We start from the raw sequence: 9,016 nt of genomic DNA on the forward strand, positions 1-9,016 counted from the left end.
TGATCGCATGCTATAGGTTTAGCAGGTGTGGCCATGGTTGAAGTGCAGTGCAAGGTCAAGAAAACAGATATCTATGAGCAGCACCCTGGTAAAGGAGACTCTGGGAAAACTAGTGGGAAGCCTGTTGAACATCTGGTTGACCCACTTGCTGGCTCCATCAGGCAAAGTATGATAGGGAAAAGGGAGTCATCAACACATCAGAAGGTTTTTACATATAAACACTGCTAAGGTCATAACATGCCAACAAGTCTTAGTGCGCAGGCTATGCACGACCAACTACATATGCCTTCTGTTCGGACATTGCTTATTGTAACTAACCAGGATGGAGTGGACAAATAAAGAACAGCAGCTCCATTAATTTGGTTTCACTGGTATCAACAGTGTTTTGTAAGTGTACATTGCCATACTCCCCAATGCCTTCTTGGGTGACATCAGCAAGGACCAGCTTGAGGCAAGGGGTTAATAGACATCTTTACAAGCTAAAAATGCATGCATGCATGGAGAGCACATTGTGTCCAAAAAGTAGGCACTTCACAGGGGCACTGGAGAAGGAACAGGTTATTAACAGTGGGCAAAGACAAGCTACTAAACACCCAACACTGTTGCCATGTAACAACCTCTGAAACAATCCCTCTTAAAGAGGAAATCATCTTTGTGTATCCATAAAGAGGGCAGATGGGCAAAGCCCCTTCAGTAATGCTGCCAGCTTCAAAAGCTCATTTTGCACATCCTGAATGCTTCCTTCTTAAGACTTTGCTGGGTGCAAGCATTCTACTGTCCAAAAGCTCTCATTGAGAGCACTGTTGCTTTGGTGGCAATAAAGTTCAGAAGCAATTGCAACAAACCTCCCTTCCTAGTTGGCCTGGATGCTCACGGTGCTTATGAAGCAGCACCATGAGGCAAGCAAGGTGAACCGATGCCTCCAAGCCCTTGTTCGTTTATCACACTGTTCTGTTAGTAACAACCATGAGACTTGAAACCAACAAGCTCAAGCTCAGCACTCGCATGGTTACTGCGGAGGATCCATAAAAAGCACAAAAACAGAAAGAAAACTCAAGGGAAAGGATAAAGCACCATTTAACACTTAGTATTGCTACAGCCCACCCCCTTCTTTTATTTTGTCTGGTCGAGCTACATCTTTTTACTATATATAGGCATGAACTTAGGTGATATTCCCAATCAGTGTCCAATCTTTATATACACTATGTGCTGGTTCAAAGAGGTTCGAAACACTGCAATGGAAGCTTCAAGTAGAAAAGGTGCCTGGAAGAAAAAAAAAAGCTGTGCTGCAACCATCTCGGCAACATCTTGTCCCTTTAATAAAAATTGTGCTTCCATATTAACTTGAGCCCTCCAGTTTAGAGTAAAGTACCAGTGCACTTATGAACTATGAATCAATTCTCAATGAGCATGTGCAGTCCAGCAAAAAGCAGGGGCAAGAATCCGCAATGTGCTCCTGCATTGAAGGTGAATAACACGTACCATAATGGCGAATGTGCATTAGTAAGCCTCCCTGCAATATGAATTTGTGATGTACAAAGAATTGTCAATGAAGCTTACCACGAGCACAGATGCACTTGCAAATTAGGTCACAATTGAAAATAATGAGCACAGTGTAAACCTATGTGCCCTTTCCACTCTTAGTATGCTTTACTGCATGACGCTAATTTTCACCCCTGTATTGCGGTGTAGCAAGCTACAATAGAAACTTTGCATAATTAGGCTTTTTAGGATTATCTTTCTCGCAATACACTAATATTTCGCGGTGAAGCCTAAGCAATGTACGGTGAAGCATACTAAAAGTGAAAAGGGGCCACTGTCACTGGACATAATAAGAGTTCTTTAATCATACGCTCGCGAACCCGCCGCCTCTCAGGTCGCCTAAGTGGACATACTATGCTGGCTGATAGTGGCCCCCTCCCACTTTTAGTATGCTTCACCGCGTAACTAAAATGTACTGCGGCGAAGAAGCCGTATATTTGTATTGAGTGAATAAACAAATGGTTTTTACACGCGCACCATGCATCAGTCTACCACACGGAAGTGTCGCAACATACGGTAGCTGATTCACACAGGCCGTGTAGCCCACTTATCGGTCGTAAAGGGTATTATAGGTAATTCAAAATTTTAGACAGACATATGTGTTTATGTTTACGTTCGCACTCCTTGCGTAATAAGACTTCCAGAACTTCCACAATAGAAAGTAATTTTATATGTCTCGTTTTCAACTCGGCCGTCATGCAAATGACATATAGCGCGGAAAAACGTGAACATGCTGTGTGTTAGCGTCGTAAACTTCATACTAGGCAAGGAGCTAGCACACGACAGTCCCGCGACAGGCGCTAATGAGACCAAGACGGGACATGTCTGTGAACGCGCAAACGGAGCCCCTAAGCCACTCTGCTCCTCTGCCACCCCCGCTGCACGGCTGCACCACTCGTTTCAAGCACAGCACACCAAACACACATTCAGCGCTGAACAGTGGGCGGTCGACGCAGTTGCATTTACATGACTTGCAGCGAGCAGCACATCCCTCGATGTCCGTTAAGCAAAGTCTGACACGGCGACGCCACATCGCGGTTCGCAGAACTTCGCTGCCCAGGCGCTAGGCCACTTCGATATTTCAATTGTCACCACCGCCGGGTTCTCAAGAAAGCACGGGTCACACAACGTAGATTCTGTCGTGCCAGAACTCATCGAGGCCAAAGCCGCACTGTCGCACCGCCACTACTCACGGCTTTCCGCCAAGTAACACAGAACCTACAACCAACACACAAGCAACGCATGCACGATTACATCATAGAATAAAGAAATTACATGAGCAATGTTGAACAACGCGCGGTCCAGAGAACGATCACGCCGAGGACGAACTCGCCACGGCGTCGCTCGGCGCCAGCATCGCGCCTTCTCAAAAATCCCTAAATGATGCTGTCCCTAGGCACCTAGGATCAGGTCACGTGAGGGATTTTTGTACGACAAATAGACGCACGCGACCACGAGACGGTAGACGGCCATTTGAGGCATCACCAGCCGTTTGTGCGCAGCATGGTGGTGCGCAGGCACGAGACAGCTCGGACGCTCTGACGCCCCATTCGATGATCACTGTGTCTGAACGCAAGGTTGTGACTGCTGTATAAGTTGCGGGTCACTTTTTCCATCGGGACGATAGATTGGATTTTTTACAAGCACTGGTCCAGGCGGGCAAACGGAGGCCTCTAGAGAGCACCTGAGGTTATAATAAAGCAGACGGCGCAAGATCTCCAGGGCACCCAAGGGGTAGCGGGGGGATCAAAGCTGGAAGCAGGGCGGCCTGTGGGTTGGGGCTGCGGAGGCCGAAGCGTACCAGGGGCTGTTCGCTTAAAAATTTGGCTCTTAAGCCGATCTTATACACCCCTGGCACGCGCAGGCCTCGGCTATGGTGCTTTCTAGACACCATACCTCGGCGAGCCCCAACCAACGGAACAGTCCGGCTTCTAGCTTTGTTTTCCTGGAGGCGGCGCCAGTAATACGAAATAATGACACGTTGTTACAATTAGAAAAGAAAACACGATTGAATAAATACAATTACATCCAGCCGCCAACTTGTGACGCTAAGTTCGGCACTACCGCGCCCCGAGACTTCTGCAACACCAAACAGTAAGAACTTTGCCCCTGAAGGTACGTCGATGGTACGTCGGACAGACTTGCTCGTGCCTGCGGCGCTCGTACTGAGTCAGTCATCGTCACCGGCGGCCTTTCACCAACTTGCGTTCAACCGCGGTTGCTCCGGCACTCTGCCTTCTAGATTTCCAATATATGCGGCCCAGGTATACGGTCGTTACTGCTCCCACAGAAACATTTGTGATGTTATTTGCAAGGTACATCGCCATAATAAGACGCAAGGAAGCTATGATCCACCACGACTGACTTAGCACAAGCGACGCAGGTGCGAGACACGGCCGTCCGACATAGCGGACCCCAAATCGGGCGTCAGTACATTATTATTCCGAAGAGGGAAAAAACTCAGCGCCCTTCCACTTTGTGAAGAAGGATCACCAGCGAAGCTGTGCACCTCCACTGCGGGTCGGCCCGACATCACGCTATCTTGGATCGGCCCCCGTATGGGGAGCCTTTTTTTTTTTTTTTTTTTTTGCTTGCAACGACACGAAAATTTTCTTGGACGGTAGTGGTATACAGCTTCGCTGTAAAAGAGTTCTTTTTTAACCTGCACGTCGAAACTGCTTTATCGTTCATTGCAGCTATCGGTGTCATCATCATCGCCAGCGTATTTTATGTCCACTGCAGGGCAAAGGCCTCTCCATGCGATCTCCAGTTACACCTGTCCTGCGCCAACCGATTCCAACTTGCACCCGCGAATTTCCTAATTTCATAGCACCACTTAGTCTTCTGCCTTCCTCTACTGCGCTTCCCTTGGTACCCATTCTGTGGCCCCGATGGTCCTACGGTTATCTATAACCTGCGCATTACATGACCTGCCCTACGCCATTTTTTTCTCTTACTGTCAATTCATTGCCTCCTTTTTTTTGGTCAATTAGAATATCGGTTATACCCGTTTGCTCTCTGATCCAAACCCCTCTCTTTCTGTCTCTCAAGGTTATGCCTAGCATTCTTCGTTCCATCGATCTTTTTAGGTCTTTAACTTAATGTTCTCAAGCTTCTTTGTCAGTCTCCAAGTCTCTGCCCCATATGTCAGCACCGGTAAAATGCACTGATTATACATCTTCCTTTTCAATGATAAGGGTAAGCTTCCAGTCAGGAGCTGACAATGCCTGCCGTATGCTATCCAAGCCATGTTAATTCTTCTATGTATTTCCATCTCATGCAGGGTTCCCTGTGATTAATTGACCTAGGTAAACGTACTCTTTCACAAACCCTAGAGGCTGACTGGCGATCATTTACTCTTGTTCCTTTGCCCGATTATGCATCATTATCTTTGTCTGCTGCATATTAATCTTCAACTCCATTCTTATACACACTCTCTGTTAAGGTCCTCAACCATTTGTTGTAATTACACTGGACGCAAAGCGCGGAAAGGACGGTCTACAAAGGCTAGACAGGACAAGCGCTTGTCCTGCCTAGTCTTTGTCGATCTTCCTTTCCGCGCTTTGCTTCCAGTGTAACTATGTATTACCATGCAACCAGCCCAAGCCTATACTCTTCTGAAGACCATTTATTGTAGCTTGTCTGCAGTGTTGCTGAATCGAACAATGTCATCGGCAAACCGAAGGTTGCTGAGGTATTCGCCGTCGATCCTTTCTCCTAAGCCTTCCCAGTTTAACAGCTTGAATATTTCTTCCAAGCAAGCAGTGAACAGCATTGGAAAGAATGTGTCTTCTTGTCTGACCACTTTCTTTGTGGGTATCTTCCTACTTTTCTTGTGGAGAATTAAGGTAGCCGTGGAATCTCTGTAGATATTTTCCAGGATACTTACGTAAGCGGTCTTTACTCCTTGATTACGTATACCTCTATTACTGCTGGTATCTCTACTGAATCAAGTGTCTTTTCGTAATCCATGAAAGCCATATACATAGAGGCTTATTGTACTCTGCGGATTTCCGGATTACCTGATTGATGACATGGATATGTGATCCATTGTAGAGTATCCCTTCCTGAAACCTGTCAGTTGCATTCAATTTTTATGTCAATGCTACAAAGAAACAGCACCACGCTGTAGACAGGTAAAAATATTTTTTACACGTGGAAATGTAAGATGATCTTTGAAGGGGCAGTCCTGTGGGAGTGCCGGGCTGTTATATATCTCGGGCGCGGTTCGTGAATTCACGCGCCAGGCAGTGGCCCGCTCGCTAGGGTTGCAACCCGCTTGCTCAGTTACATCGTTCACGTGGGCCGGGAACCACGCTATGGTATGACCTCCAGTTTCTTCTCCCGTAGTAATACGAAAGGATCTGTTGACGATGCCGGCTGCGTGTTTAGAAACTAAAACGGACGAGAAAGCCCTGACCGTCGTGCGCGAGTCGGAGAAAATGGTTGGCGGGCCTTTTGCGGCTTGAAGAGCCAAGGCTATCGCGGTTCCCTCCGCCTCGTTCGCGTGTTTAGTGTAGATTGACGCGGCGCTGATAAGTGTTCCGCACGCGTCAACGACCGAGATTGCAAACCTGTCTTCGCTGCCATATTCGGCGTCGTCGTCGAAGAATGGATCTGCCCCGTAAGGATCGATTCGTCGAAGGATGGTTCTAGCCCGCGCTCTTCTGCGTCCTTCGTTATATATTGGGTGGATGTTCCTCGGTACGGACTCTACCTTTATACCTTCCCGGGTTAATTTAGACAGGGGGTGTCTGTCGAGCGGTACCTGTATAGGGAGTATACCAGCTTCATCAAGAATCTTAATTCCCGGCTTAGTTGACGAAAGCCTGGAGATCTGTGCAATAAACTGTGCTTCAGTTAATTCGTCTGTAGTATTGTGAATTCCGAGTTCAAGTGGTTTTACCGTGCTAGCGGATTGTGGAATACCGAGTATTCTTTTGACGCCGGGCCTGATGAGCGTGTCGAGTTTGTTAACGCGATAGCGTTAAGGAGCTCGTGTCGCAGAAAAGCCAGTGTCGTCGGCGGCGTTGGCCGTGAGCGATAAATCCCAGCAGGCACTTCATGAATAAAAAACAACTTGCAGGCGGCAATCCGCGGCTTCGCGCGTGGTCGTGTCTCGCGGGAAGTGGCCCGCATACTCCAAATTTCTGACGACGGCGACTCGCCCTCGCAACCCCAAAATTCTACGGTCTTCCTCCTCTGGACCCCGGCACACACCGATGTTCCGCTCGCGGGAAACGAGGCGGCCCACGCCACGGCTCGAGGTCTCACACGCCGAGCCGCCGCTGATTATGTGGCCGCCTCCGCCCCCGAGAGCGGGGCATCGTATCTGCCGGATCGGGACACTACAACAGAAACACAGCAACAAGAAACACACTGGGCGTGGGGCGATCGCCTAACCACGTTCAGAGACCTCACCCAACACTACAGACTTGAAAGACGCACATTCCCGCCACCGCACGATAAATTGAACAGGAACGAGGCCGTAACATTACGCTTGCTCCAGACACACACCTACCCTAGCCCCGCTATTACACCACTGCTATCCGAGTTTGTACCCAACAGACGCGTGTAAAACATGCGGACACAGAGCAACGCTGCGACACATGCTCTGGGAGTGTGCCGGCAATAACGGTAATCAAAGCAGCTCCGTTGGCGACGCGTCCAGAATCGCGGCTGTTGCCAGAGTAGGAGAAGGCTCGAGCTCCGTTCTTCCCGACGCCGCCCCGGATGCGGGAGCCGCGGGGGACCTTCTCCGTAGGCGTCGCCGCCGCTGGGAGGCGGCTATCAGAAGTTCAGAGCTGGCAGACCAGCTCTGGGCCGTCCGGCAAGCCAAAGATGCCGCTCGAATCCAAGAACTTCGAGCCGTCACCTGAGGCCACCACATCAAGAACTGCCGGACTATTCTTTACTAAAGTTTCTTCTTCTTCTTCTTCTGCAAGATGGGCTGAGTGGGAATCGAACCAGGGTCTCCGGAGTGTAAGACGGAGACGTTACCACTGAGCCACGAGATTTTTTTTCTTTATTGCCGGTCTTCGACGTACACATACGGCATAAACAGATACACTTCATAATGGTAAAAGCAATGACCGTCTTGGGCCCTTGCGAATAGTTAAAGACACTTGATTACCGCTAGTTCATCCAATATATGCATCCATTCGGGTGGTTCTGTTCTCGTTTTATAAGCTTCACGCAGATATAGCACGCTTTCAATGAAATGCTCTCTCGCAGGATGAATAACAAGCCTCTCATGACGCTCATCCATTCTTGTTTTCCACAGGCTATGTAAACACATTGCCATAAACATGTCACATGGCATATCTGCGTTCTCAGTTGGCAAGAAGCGGATGCCGTACGGTGTTATCGGTAATTCCTTTTTCAACGTTCTTTGTAGGATGTCCCACAAGAACATTGCATATGAACAATCAAGAAAGATATGCTCAATCGTCTCTGGTTGCCTGCATCTTGAGCAGTTTACAGACCACGGCACAAAGATTCCCCTTTCTCTTAGCCATGGCTTCACTGGGAGCGTTCCACTGTGTAAATGGAAGAAAAAGGTTTTTGCGGATGACCGTATCGGCATCCGCTTCACTCGCTTGAGCACGTTTCTTCCTCTGGATTCAACGCGGTACATAGAACGATAGACAGGCACAGGCAATGATACATCAAGTAAATCCTTGTACAGTCTTTTGCGTTTAACAGATGCAAGGTAATTCAATGAAAAGCGCGTATGTAGGAAGTCAAAGGCCAATACGACTTCTCGCAGGAAGCCTCTGAGCCTAGGTCCTGTGCTGTAATCGGAGGACACAACGAATTGAGGCAACGCGTTGCTCAAACGTCTTTGAAGGACTGTGCACAAGAATGTATCTTTCTGATCACGTAGGAACAAAAATCTCGACACGACTTGTCTTAAAAAGAGATGAACCAACCCTAGGCCTCCACTTTTCACTGTTCTGAACAAATTAGTGCGACTAGAGCGCTCCCAAACGGAACCCCAAATGAAGATGGCAAACTGCCGGTGTATTCTTTGTATGCCGACTCTTGATGCGCACAATGCTTGTAAAACACACCAAATTTTGGCCACTAAAAACACATTACACACTGTTGCTTTTGTGAATATTGATAGTTCTCTCCCACCCATCCTTGCCGTTTTCGCCTTAATTTCTGCGACCTCTCCTTGCCAATAATCTTTGGTGTCCTGGTGGTGTTGCAGAGGTACCCCAAGGTACTTGGTAGGCATATTCGTCCACTGCATTTTTTCAAAAAGTGAAGGCGTGTCTTCCCATTGTCCATACCATGTCCCAATCGACTTGCCCCAATTAATCGCACTCCCCGTCATTTTACAATACTTTGTCACAACATTAACGGTATTGCTTACACTTTGCTTGTCATCACAAAAAACAGCGACGTCATCCGCGTATGCTAACAATTTTACCTCACTGTAACCGACCCTAAAACCCCGGACATGGCT

The sequence above is a fragment of the Dermacentor andersoni genome, chromosome 8, assembly GCF_023375885.2.
Source record: "Dermacentor andersoni chromosome 8, qqDerAnde1_hic_scaffold, whole genome shotgun sequence".
In the NCBI taxonomy this organism is placed as follows: domain Eukaryota; kingdom Metazoa; phylum Arthropoda; class Arachnida; order Ixodida; family Ixodidae; genus Dermacentor; species Dermacentor andersoni.